Source organism: Macrobrachium nipponense, chromosome 42, assembly GCF_015104395.2.
Source record: "Macrobrachium nipponense isolate FS-2020 chromosome 42, ASM1510439v2, whole genome shotgun sequence".
NCBI lineage: Eukaryota > Metazoa > Arthropoda > Malacostraca > Decapoda > Palaemonidae > Macrobrachium > Macrobrachium nipponense.
The window spans coordinates 34401981-34414944 of NC_061103.1; positions in this window are offsets into that span (position 1 = coordinate 34401981).

Here is a 12964-nt window from a genome sequence, read left to right on the forward strand (position 1 = left end):
GTCTCACTCTTCAATGGATTGCCCGAAAATCAAACTCGCGGCCACCGAGGTGGCACGCCAACACCATACCGCCCACGCCAATGAGGCGCGCCATTATCTATTGTACCTTACATTCAAGTATAATACACATTTCGAACTTAAGTATATCTTAGTTTAACCAGACCACTGAGCAGATTAACAGCTCTCCTAAGGCTGCCCTGAAGGATTAGATTTTTATTTTGTTGGCTAGGAACCAACTGGTTACTTAGCAGAAGGACCTATAGCTCATTGTGGGATCCGAACCACATTATATTAAAAAATGAATTTCTAATCACCAGAAATACATTCCTCTGGTTTCGCGTTGGCAGCAGAGGGGAGCGAACTCGGGCTACCAGATTGATAGGTGAGTATGCAACTCACTCGTCCAATGAGGAACTAAATGTGGAGAGGGAAATGATAATAATGATATTGAGTCGGGAGAAGTATAAAATTCTGAAGTTTTAGTAGAGAGGGAAGGAGGAACTAGAGAGTACCGACTCCCAGGATGAGATAGAGCAGCTGCGACGTGCATTCCACGACCACAGCTGCCTCACGTTCACCATCGAACATTGCTAAGACCGCCGCCTCCCCTTCCTTGACGTTCTTGTCGAACAGCGAGATTCCGAATTCAGCACGAAGGTGTACACGAAGCCGACGAACCTGGGTATGTGCATGAACGGTGAGAGCGAGTGCCCTGAGAGGTATAAGCGCTCCACCATCAGCGCCTTCGTCAGAGGGCCCTCTCACACTGCTCCTCCTGGAATGGTACACACAGTGAGTTGGAGTGCGCCGCCCAGGTCCTCATCGACAACGGACACACCAATCGTGCTGTTGATGAATCTATAAGGAAAATATGGAAGCCTGGTACCACCAGGAACCCCGCCCCGATGTTGCAGAGCCCATCAAGCTGTTCTACAAGGGACACTTCCCCACGGAGGTACAAGGAGGACGAACAAGCCCTCAAAAAGATCATCGACGAAAACGTCAGCCCCGCCGACCCAGACAAAAATATTAAGTTAATTATCTATTATAAAACGAAGAAGACGAGCAGCCTGGTGATGAGAACCCTTCGGTTGCCCCTGCAGGATCCCTTGAAGAGACGAGTGTGGTCTACCGTTACACATGCCCCGTCCGAGGATGCCTCAGCAAATACGTCGGTATGACCTCCATGCGTTTCTCCAAGCAAATCTCCTGCCACGCTCAAGAAGGAGCAATCTTCAACCCGCCAGGACTGCTCATAACAAACAGATAAAGAGAAATGATATTATTCCTAATATCGAAATAATAGACCAGACAATGGATCCCCGACGTCTGCGCCTCTTAGAAGCCCTCCATATAGGCGAAGGAGAAACCAAATCTTAACATCACCCCAAGAAACGTTTCTCCTTCCCACCGCCGCCCGGAGAGCATCGAACGACCCCCCGACAATACCAGATGATCAGAGCCCCCACGGGATGACAGGATTCCTGCTACGGAAGGAATTCCTGTCGTTCATCCCCAGGCACACTACTGTGGCGCTCGCACGACAGAATCCCCGAGACCTTCAAGGCGAGATCCACGACTTCGTCCAAGACCGGCCCGACCAATGAGAATGCAACTCTAGGTCCGAGCTGCTATAAATACTGCCCCACAGACTTCCTTGCTACAGTCTCTTCAAACGACTCGTCCGAGGATGACCTGCGAGAAGGTCGAAACGTTACGTAATGCCAGATATACCAGCTATACCAGCACCAATACAGCCCCTAAACCGAAGACGAACCCGGCACCGAACTGAACTACGCCTACGGAATAATACCAGCACTGACGACGACCCCTGCTTGACCTGGACCTGATATCCTGTTCCAATAAAAGATTACCTTCAGCATTTATGATTTTTGAAAATTCCCAATATGAATATTGGTCAGTTACTCAGAAACATCGCTGAGCCTGAGAAGCGAATGTAAGGAAAATAGAAAAAACAATATATAAAAATCAACTCGCTTAATTCTGCCATTCTTTTTAACAGTATTTGCCTAAAAGAGGGTCTTCTACCAAAATGATAATAATAATAATAATATAGGAGTTCAGAGGGCATTGTGGCTATAAACATAACAATTACACATACACACACACACACACAAACACAAACTGTATATAAATACCTCGGGAACTACGGATTTGTGACGGTTATCAGAGAAAAAAAATGTTGCAATCATCAAAATGGTATAAAAACATTGCAAAAATATGGTTAGTAATTTATGAGCAACTTGTAAAATAATGCCACTACCTTCTATAAAGTTTTCGATATCTTTAACCATTTCCAATATAGGCTATATCTCTCATATGTAGACAAACCAAAGTAATATGTCGAAAGTGCAGCCTATATTTAGCCCAGGGTTGCCGTTTTGAGGAATTTCGTCTATTAGTGTGGCTTTCTGGTGACATCTGGCAATCCTCCGTGCTTTTCCGACCACAGGCCACAGCATTGAAGAAAAAAATCTTCACTTTGCCTTTTTCTTATGTTTTATTATGAAAATAAAGATATAAAACATATCCTGCTTATTTATACAAATGAATTTTATGGAAATCCTTTATTTTTCTTTGTCAAAAATACTATACATTAAGCTATAACTGATTCACTTAAGGTAGATTCTCGGATGAGCCTTATTCTTACGAGACGTTGTTTGGTGGTCCGCTGATTGGCTGGTACCGGGAGGTAGGCAGCTCCAGCCAATCATCGGCCGCCAAACTAACGTCTCGTAGGCATAGGGATCATCCAAGAATCTACCTTTAGTGAACCAGTTTTAGTGACGTGTAGTTCTCTAACATCACGGAAAATAATTCTACATCGGAAAATACTCATTCTAACCATTAAATCATAAATAACGTAAAAAAAAAATCAGATGAACTGCCTATGGCAACCACTGCTAAAAGCCAATGTTTGTGAAGAAAAAAACGGCATCACTGATTTAGCCTCGTACTTCACCAGTAACCACAACGTTTAGCAAGAAATAGTCACCCTAATTATTAATTCCGTTTTCTGTTTTAGGCTTTGAAAGTGTTCGGCTTAAAGAAAACGCGTCAAGTAACCTTTTCTTAGCCTGAAAGAAAATTAATATTTTTCTTCCAAAAAATGAGTGATAAAAGTTTACTTTACACTCAAACGTCATTACACGTCTTCATAACAGAACTGATCAACAATTCCATACTTTGTGGTGAAGTATATTGACCGACGAGTAACGCAGTTAGTCTATACTCATTTTGAATGGTAGGTATTAACAAATTTGTCTACTGCCAAGATTTACCAGAAAAAATATGCTTATGTATCCAGACTGTTCGCACTAAATGAATGTCTCCAGAAATTCAGACATAAATAACGTGCTAACATGAAGAAGTGGTATATCATTAAAAAAAGGGTCTAAATAATGTCTAAAATTTGAAATAAAAATCTTTTTGATATGTCATAACAAACTTACCGTATTAGGGTCGTCAGACGCTCTCTACAGAATGCATCGTCCGTCAAAAACCCTGACAATGAAAGAAACTGCTATGAATTATAATGATCTAGATATTGAAGTAGCCTAGAATAATGGAAATCAAGATCGTAACCAAACTTATGGTCGCGCCCTTTACCTTGACAGATAGCTTTTTATTTTTATTTATTTATTTTTTTTTTTAAGTACAGTAAGTACCACATATCTGAAGAAACATTCACGGAAAGGACCTGGGTGCTGAGATCCAGTGCTCTAAATTAGCTAAAACAAAAACTCACACACTTTGAGTTTTGCTTGGTTTAACTTCATCCCCCCTAAAATTTAGCCATATATTTTAGAAGACCTACAACCACGGATCTATGCTCAGGAAATGGGTTCCATGCAAAGAACAGCATTACCTGCTTAAGCAGTCGGCTTGTCTTCAAGGCCAAACTATATATGTAAGTGTTTACATAATAAAAATATGGAATGTTAGTCCATATATATATAAAAGTCTAAAACTAAAGAGGTCAACCAGATGCTTGCAGGAATGTGATCAGACTAGAGACGCTAAAGATGACGTATACAATAAGTATGTAGGCTAAGATAACATGCCGTCACCTGTAGTCATTCAATTGTTTATAAACATTAGTCCAAGCTCCCTGCTTGAGACAACTACCCCGACCTATTATTCAAACGGCCTACGTGATCTGTAGCGTGTCTCATTTGATTGTGTGTTCGTATGAAACTATGTCATTTGGATTGTATGTTCATATGTTCGAACTACTGTCTGTTCCTTCATAACTTGTAACAGAGATGGTAGACAGGCAGAACAGAGTTAGCTATCGTCTTTAGAAGACCTGTACCTCTTTACCTAAGCTTTATCATGTAGAGGAATAGGATTAGCCATCATCATTGGCAGAAGCGATCAAGCTATCGTTATTGGAAGACTTGTACAGTCATATCTGATCTTCAGCATGTAAAACTTCAGAAGAAATTATATCTATTTTTATACTTAGTGTTTTCTACAAGAACCTCACCGAACCATGAGTTTAAAACATCGTCGTAAAGATAATACCGACTTCGTAAGTGATCTACAAAACCCCAGACACTCCATTGAAGATGGAAGTGCAATACCAACCGACTTAGCGTATAGATTATCGCTAGTCTAACATTACCTCATAGGGCGCCTTATCATACAAGGCACAGCCCTAATATGGTGGCCAGCGGACCAGAAGAAACTCTACAACGTCCTACGAAGAAAAAACAGAATAATAAATCATGAAGTCAACGACGACGAAAGCAGCAGATTCTTCAAGCAACCTAGTATCATCATTAGTGAGCGACTTCAGAAAACAACAAGATTCGTCAAGCAACTTAGTATCATCGTTAGTTGAATAACTTCAAGAAACAAAACCGACGTGTCCTTTTCCTACGGCAAGGAACGCTTTCGTCTCTCATTAGAATCATTCAAGAAAAACATCGTTAGTGAGCGTTTCCGGCACTGCAAGAAACAAAACCGAACGAGTCTGCAGCATCGGATTTTCAAGGGGCTCGAATCATCGAAACAACGCGCACGGGGGAAACTGAAGCCAAACCAGGTCGTCTGCTAAGTAGAGAAGGAGGACCAAGGCCGTGTGTCGTTATCGGAACACCGTGACTTCCCACAAAAGCAAGCTAAGTACAATTTTTTATTCATTTGGAGTAACTTTGAGTGTTTCCTTTGCAGGTCGAATTTCGTTATTCCTGTGGCTGAAGTTACGAGACATTCTTAATCTTACTTTTTTACAGAAATTATCTATATCATTGAGATTTCGCTACTGCGAGTTTTTATCTTTGAGTGTCTGTTTCCAGAAGTTCTACTGAAATATCATAATCATATACTATGTTAATTTTGATTTTATCATTTGGGTGATTATTAATCCCTTACGTAACAATCATGTTAAACAGTGAATATGCGTTTACGCAGTGGACGTCTGTATTTATACAGATGCATGGATAGGGTCGTTAAGCACCGTAGTGATTAGAAAACACACAAAAAACAAGTGGAACACCCGTACAAATCTAGATAAATTAGAGGTAACACTATTTCGGGTCATGACAATAATGCTCCTTTGCAAAGTCCCGATCGCAGTTTTAGCCTTGAGTTTTTGAGTATATAAAATATCGAACCTCAATGACTCAACTCAACTTTAAAAATATGGCTGGATTGCAAGGAATAACATGTCTGTAAAAAACTTTCATCAGGCTAAATGCGCTTAACCAGAATCCCTCATAATTTCAAATTTAGCAAAGAATGAAGTACAAAACAGTTAATATTGAATACAGTAGAGATAACTTGTCTTATTAGTAATCGCTCAGTTCCTAATAGTTAGTCATTCATTGCTTTATACGTAACCAGCAACGTTATGCTAAAAACACACAATATGTTGCCGATGGTAATAAAGAGAAGGATCCTAATTATACAAAAAGAATAGAAAACAGTAGCCTTTCAGAATCAAACAAGCAAACTCGGTTACTGTGTCAAGCGGTCAAGGTTAGTCAAAACTGCCGAAGTGTTCAAAACATAGCAAATTCCACACAATAAGCGACTCTAGCAGAGTGGGGAAAAGCGATGTTGGTTCATACCAATATCTTTTTGAATTAAAAAGGATTTTTCCTATGAAACACACGACCGTTAAAGTAATCAGAGCAGGTTTTCGTTTTAATTTTAATACATTAAGTTATAATAAATACTGGTGGATTAAGCCCAACTGTACGCGCCGTAAAAATTAGAATATCTTGTTTTTTTATTTCTTTAGTACACGCAATATCTTGTATTTACGGACTCACCGTCTGTTGTTCGAACTTCCCTAATGAGAAGTCCGGATAAGCGAGCGTTTACAGATACCTCTATAGTTATAAAAAACATTGATCTGTATCTAGTGTAATTGTAAGATTCATCTAGGGGTATACAAAATATATCTTACATCCTGCAATAATGGCGTGTTTATCAAAGGAAAATCCTATAAACCTTCAACATATTAAAATCCGTTTGAACAAAAATGAGACAGTTAATCAAATAATAACTTATATAAAAGAACAAATACATTTGTCTCATAAATCGTAACATTGTTCAAATGACCCAACAGAATTCTCCCACAACCGCAGTCGTAGTTTGCGCGCAAAATCTCGAGAAGCATGCACCCTCGAATGTCTTAGTGCGTGTAAAAAGACTTTGCTGGGAAATGAAATTTTAATCCTTCCCGACACTCTGAAATATAACGATTTCCGCGAACAAAGCTCTAAAAGTATACATATCGTGGATACGGAAGTTATAAATATCGCATTTTTTATTGTTGCTAATTTTTAATCACGCCCAACAGTCGTGGATGAATCTCTCTGATAAATCTATCTAAAGTAATATCCGCAAAGTCATTCAAGCAGAGGTGATTCAGCAGAATTTTTTTTTTATCTTCTACCTGAATACCAGGAAGTTTCTCCACTAGCGAGTGATCTCGAAAAGAAAAAACGGATGTAATTTAACACAAAATACGGTCTAAGGACAAACCATAAAGCTATTTACGTACCTTCGTATAGATTCTCAATGAAATTTTAAATGAGATAAATGACGAAGTTGAAAAATGTTAGTAATAGGAGCCATTAGGAAATCAAATAAGCCCATATAATTTTCCCTCAAAAACGTCATGCCATAAAAGATCGGACTTGGCGTATCTGCGTAGATTCTGTCGCTTAAACAAGGAAACGACTTCCGATAGTTTCCAGTGCGATGTACCGACGACATCTTATCTCTGTTAGGTTAGAATAAATTTTTTTTTTCACCAACTTGGACTTACTTAAATGCTTTTACCAGATACCATTACCTAAGTGATTGTACCTCATACACCGTTTTCAGCACACCACGACATTATCAATTTTTACGTATGCCTCCGGCTTACGTTGCGCCCCAAATTACAATATAGTGTTTGGAGACTTTTAGGGGATAACCTACATGCCTATATGGATGATCTTGTAATCTTTTCTAATACCTTAGAAGTACATTCACATAAAGTAGAGCTAGTGCTACAGAGACAAAGACAAATAATCTCAGAGTAAAATATCTAAATGTGAGTTTTTTTAAAAACGAAACATGTTTATCTAGGTTTTATGTGTCTGTCAAGGTCTTAAAAGTAGTCCATGGTAAGGTGTCGGCTATTCATAACTTTCCGGTACTTATTAACGTAAAAGGGGATACAGCACTTTTGCGCTGTAGTGGGTATTACAATCGTATGCAAATATGTAATTCTTCAATCATGACAGCTCCTTTAACAGATCTTACGAAGAAGAGCGTAGATTTATTATGGTCTAAAAAGCATCAACAGGCGTTCGATATCTTAAAAAGCGGAAAAATGCAGCTCACCTAACTTAAAAATCCCTGATTTAAATAAAGAATTTTTTTTATTGCAACAGACGCCTCAGACCAAGGGGTAAGAGGGTATTACTTCAGTAATATGATAAACAGTTCTTCCCTATAGCTTTTTATTCACGTAAACTAAAGCCCTCTGAAAGTAAATAGCAGTAATAGGCAAGAAGGGCTAGGTATCTTTAACACTAGTACATCTTAAGTTCATAATCTATGGCTATCCTGATAAAGTCCTTACTGAACATGAGTCCTTTACCGAGTTTTTCAAAGGCTTTAATCACAGTCCAAAAGGAACTCGGTGACAAATGATCATTCAGGTCTTTGGAGCCAAGATAAGATATCTACCTGGGAAAGCAAATATCATAGCTGACGCATTATCCCGCAATCCCGCACCATACCGCAAAGAACCATTAATTAGACTAAAAAATATAGCAACATCCGTACCTATTGTTAAAACCGTATCTAAACAAGAAAATCCCTTAACCCAAGAGATCGCGAGCATTGAATATCTGGGTCGGAGCGCAGAACTGTTACAAACTGAACAAAGCAAGAGTCAAACAGACATAACCAAAACAATAAACATTTCGGACGGAAACAGAGTCAGTGGCTAAGCAAAAACAATAAACACTTTTGAGCAGAAACCCTAAAGCAAAAGTACATTTAAAGTATGTGTATCAGAATAATGTAATCAAATGTAATATTATATGTAGGTCTGTGACGAGGAAAACCCGAAGAACACAGCAGATGACTAACGACCAGGTAGTAATACCAATCGTCATAAACTGGTTGCATTCCGTCATCCAGGGTTCCATAGTATGTCACAGAAAGCCAAATCACTATTTTACTGGCCTACAATGCTTACAGATATAAAGCACATAACTAATTGTAAACATGTGTCATGAAAACAAGGGATACACTAAGACACCTGTCAGTTTAGGAGCCTATCCTGTGCCAAATCAATCCTTGAAAGAATATACGTAGAATTATTAACAGAATTACGAGTCTGACAGAGGGAATAAACACTTCTTAGTGTTAATAGTTCCTTGACACGTTATATAGAATTAATAGCACTAAAAACAAACACCGCAATTGAGTGCGTTACGAATATTTATGAGTGCTAAATCAGTAAACATGGAATTCAACACATAATAATCTGTGACTCGGGTGGTGTAAATCAATAATAATCTCCTTAACACGTTGTGTGAATTCCTTTCCATTAAGAAAAACCAATAATATGATCACCCAGAGTCAATCGGTTTGGTAGAATAACGGATAATTAAATAGGAAGTGTCAATGTCTTACGAGTTTACAACTCGTGATATTGGATCCGACCGGATTATTAGCGGTTCTCGCGGTTTTTAAATACCTTTATCATTTATATCTTGTATCTATAGAATGATGCCGAAGTAGCCTTATACGGTACGCCGCTAGACACTTTTCCACATTTCAGCACCATATTATCAAGCCATATAATTATAAATATATATAAAAAAATATAAATAAATAAATATATAAAAAAATAAAATAAATATGGATACAAGTGGAGTCAATATAATACACTCCGTAAGAAGTCGGAAGGGTTACAAATTATAATAAAAAAGGAATCACGATAAAATCAATAAGCAAAAACGTAACCAAATATATATGCGTAAAGATTTGAACTCTAACTTAACGCTTTAGTAATGACAAATAAGCTAAAAGTTCAAACGCATATCAAAATCTACTGACATATTGTCTGTCCCGGTGGTGTTTATATTCGTAGTCAATGAAAAAAAAAAAAATTAAATAAATAAATAAATAAATAAACTAATAATAAATAAAATAAATAAAATAAAATAAAAGAGATTTTAAAGTCATGAAGTCTAGAAGTGAAAATGTTATCTATGGAATAATCCTATATGAATCTTATACAGGGCTAATAATATATATAGAATTTGTATGGAAACTTTTTTCATATAGTTTGAATAAGGAATATTTAATTTAACATAATTACAATTATGCAGATTTCCAACATGAAACTAATATATGTTCAATTTTGGTACTGTTTTTTTTTTTTTCAGACATTCTTCTCATGCGGGTGGAGAATTAAAACACTAAAATATCATTTGAAAATACAGCAAGTAACGTAACTCTTAGCTGGCTGAGAGCAATCTCCTGCCAAGTGACGACGTCATCATTGCCGTATCAGCATTTGTTCCTTTTAACCTCAATAATCTGCTTACACAGGCTTCATCTGTGTGTCGTCTCTGCTTGCAAAAGCAGATTGACTGGAGAAAGGAATGCTTAGCCCGAACTTCTCATGGGCAAGGCAGACATGTCTATCCGTATGCGCAATGCAACTTTAGCTAAGGACTTGCAATCATTTTAAAATTAATGAACAAAATAAGCAAATAGAATTTCTATAACAACAAAATGAATTAATTTTTCTGAACCTCATAGACATTTAGAAGTATCAAGATATGTATAAGAAATATTTACTTGCAACATTAGCTATTACAATTCAAGTAAAACATTCATGGGAAAATGTCACATTTTCTTGGAAAACCCAAAGTTTATATAGAAATTAGTTACATAGTGGGTTTTTCGTTGCATCTCCTACCTATTAATAATGTTTTAAAAGTTAACCTCAGAGGATGCGGCACGAGAAAATTGAATATGAAACTTTTGTTAGGGCACATAGAATCATGATTAATCTTCTCTTTGACTCTTATGTTGCCTGGCAATCTTACAATTAGCTCCGTTTTCCACTTCTTTGTCTAGTAACTTACTACCAGTAATATCGAATTTTCTTTGAGATTCGTATTGATATCTATTTATATAATATGGATTTTTTACAAGTCATCATAGACCTGGATAGGGTTCACTCATTGTTAATGCCATGGATAAAAAAAGTTTGTACAGCAACGGATTCTTTTGAATTCCAAGATATCAGCGAATTCATGTGGGTTACGTCTGGTCTAAATGGCTCTCTTCCCTCCCCTGTATATTTGGATGTCGTTCTGAATTTACTTTGCCCTTGTGACAAGTAAATAATTTCACTTGCAGGCTGATTAATGGAACCGGTTACAGTATCCTGCAGTACGAGAGTTTTCACATAGCAACTTCAAAAAAAATCGTTCGTCGCAGCGGACGACTACAGTCAAGTAACAACCGCCTACAATGTGAAAGGAATTTCATGGACTTCTTCGACCGACACCGTATCTCGTCGTTAATCTCGTTTTCATGCGGAACGCTCCAGCGGCTGTCGGAATTCGACTACAAAAGGACTACTTCCGACAATTACGACCCGAAGGATATTCAACTCTACTTTGCTGGCGAAGGACTCGTGCTGGGGATGTTTTTTTTTTATTCATCGCGAACGTAATTGTGTAGCTTAGGATGCAGAGAATAAGTATGAGCGCAAAATGGAACGTTTGGACCCGCCCAGGCAAATTTTCCCCTTGTTTTAAAACCATTGAAAAAGGCCGTTTCAATTGGCTATAGGTGGTTGTCTGGAACTGTGTAATGGACGAAAGTGGTTCGAAAGCTAGTTAAAATGTGAAGTAGTATAACCTCGGTCATGTATCCTATATATAATAAATGATCATAAATAACAGAATCTAAATATATCTTTGCGTGTACGCAATAGGAATCTCTTATATATAATTGATCATAAATAACAGAGTCGAAATATATCTTTTGCGTGTACGCAATAGGAATCTCTTATATAGATGATCATAAATAACAGAATCTAAATATATCTTTGCGTGTACGCAATAGGAATCTATTTAAAGTGCACATATTTAATCATAATATATATGAATCCATATACATATGTATAAACAAATCAGGTAGCCTCTAATCAATATGTTACCTTTTATCTTACCAATATCTGCAGTATTTATGAGTTAGTATATTGATTAATGAATCAGATACATAACAGTTAGCATAAAAATCAACGAATCAATCAGCATAAACATTAATTTTAATTTTATCATTCATATGAAATTTTTATAGGTAAAATATGATTTTATTTTTTATGTTAATCTTCATTCTATGCAATTATCAGAGTACATTTTAGTATTTTTCTGTAGCATAAGTATCTTAAAGAGATGAAGTGAAATACTGTATCATTATATATATCATGTGATCACTATTATTTTACCAATATCATGTTTTATATTTTATTACTTGAGTCAATTCATGTACACAATGAATTTTTATTTATTATATATATATATTCACATAGTGTCTGTATCACATTCCTATAAGTCAAATGCAAGTCAAGTTTGAGTAATATTCAGTGGTTGGTTTTGGTAGCTGACCGAGCTGATGTTAAGTGTTTACATAATAAAAATATGGAATGTTAGTCCATATATATATAAAAGTCTAAAACTAAAGAGGTCAACCAGATTGCTTGCAGGCAATGTGATCAGACCTAGAGACGCTAAAGATGACGTATTACAATAAGGTATGTAGGCTAAGATAACATGCCGTCACCTGTAGTCATTCAATTGTTTATAAACATTAGTCCAAGCTCCCTGCTTGAGACAACTACCCCGACCTATATTCAAACGGCCTACGTGATCTGTAGCGTGTCTCATTTGATTGTGTGTTCGTATGAAACTATGTCATTTGGATTGTATGTTCATATGTTCGAACTACTGTCTGTTCCTTCATAACTTGTAACAGAGATGGTAGACAGGCAGAACAGTTAGCTATCGTCTTTAGAAGACCTGTACCTCTTTACCTAAGCTTTATCATGTAGAGGAATAGGATTAGCCATCATCATTGGCAGAAGCGATCAAGCTATCGTTATTGGAAGACTTGTACAGTCATATCGATCTTCAGCATGTAAAAACTTCAGAAGAAATTATATCTATTTTTATATTACTTAGTGTTTTCTACAAGAACCTCACCGATCCATGAGTTTAACACATCGTCGTAAAGATAATACCGACTTCGTAAGTGATCTACAAAACCCCAGACACTTCAATTGAAGATGGAAGTGCAATACCAACCGACTTAGCGTATAGATTATCGCTAGTCTAACATTACCTCATAGGGCGCCTTATCATACAAGGTCAGCAGCCCCTAATATTATATGTCACTT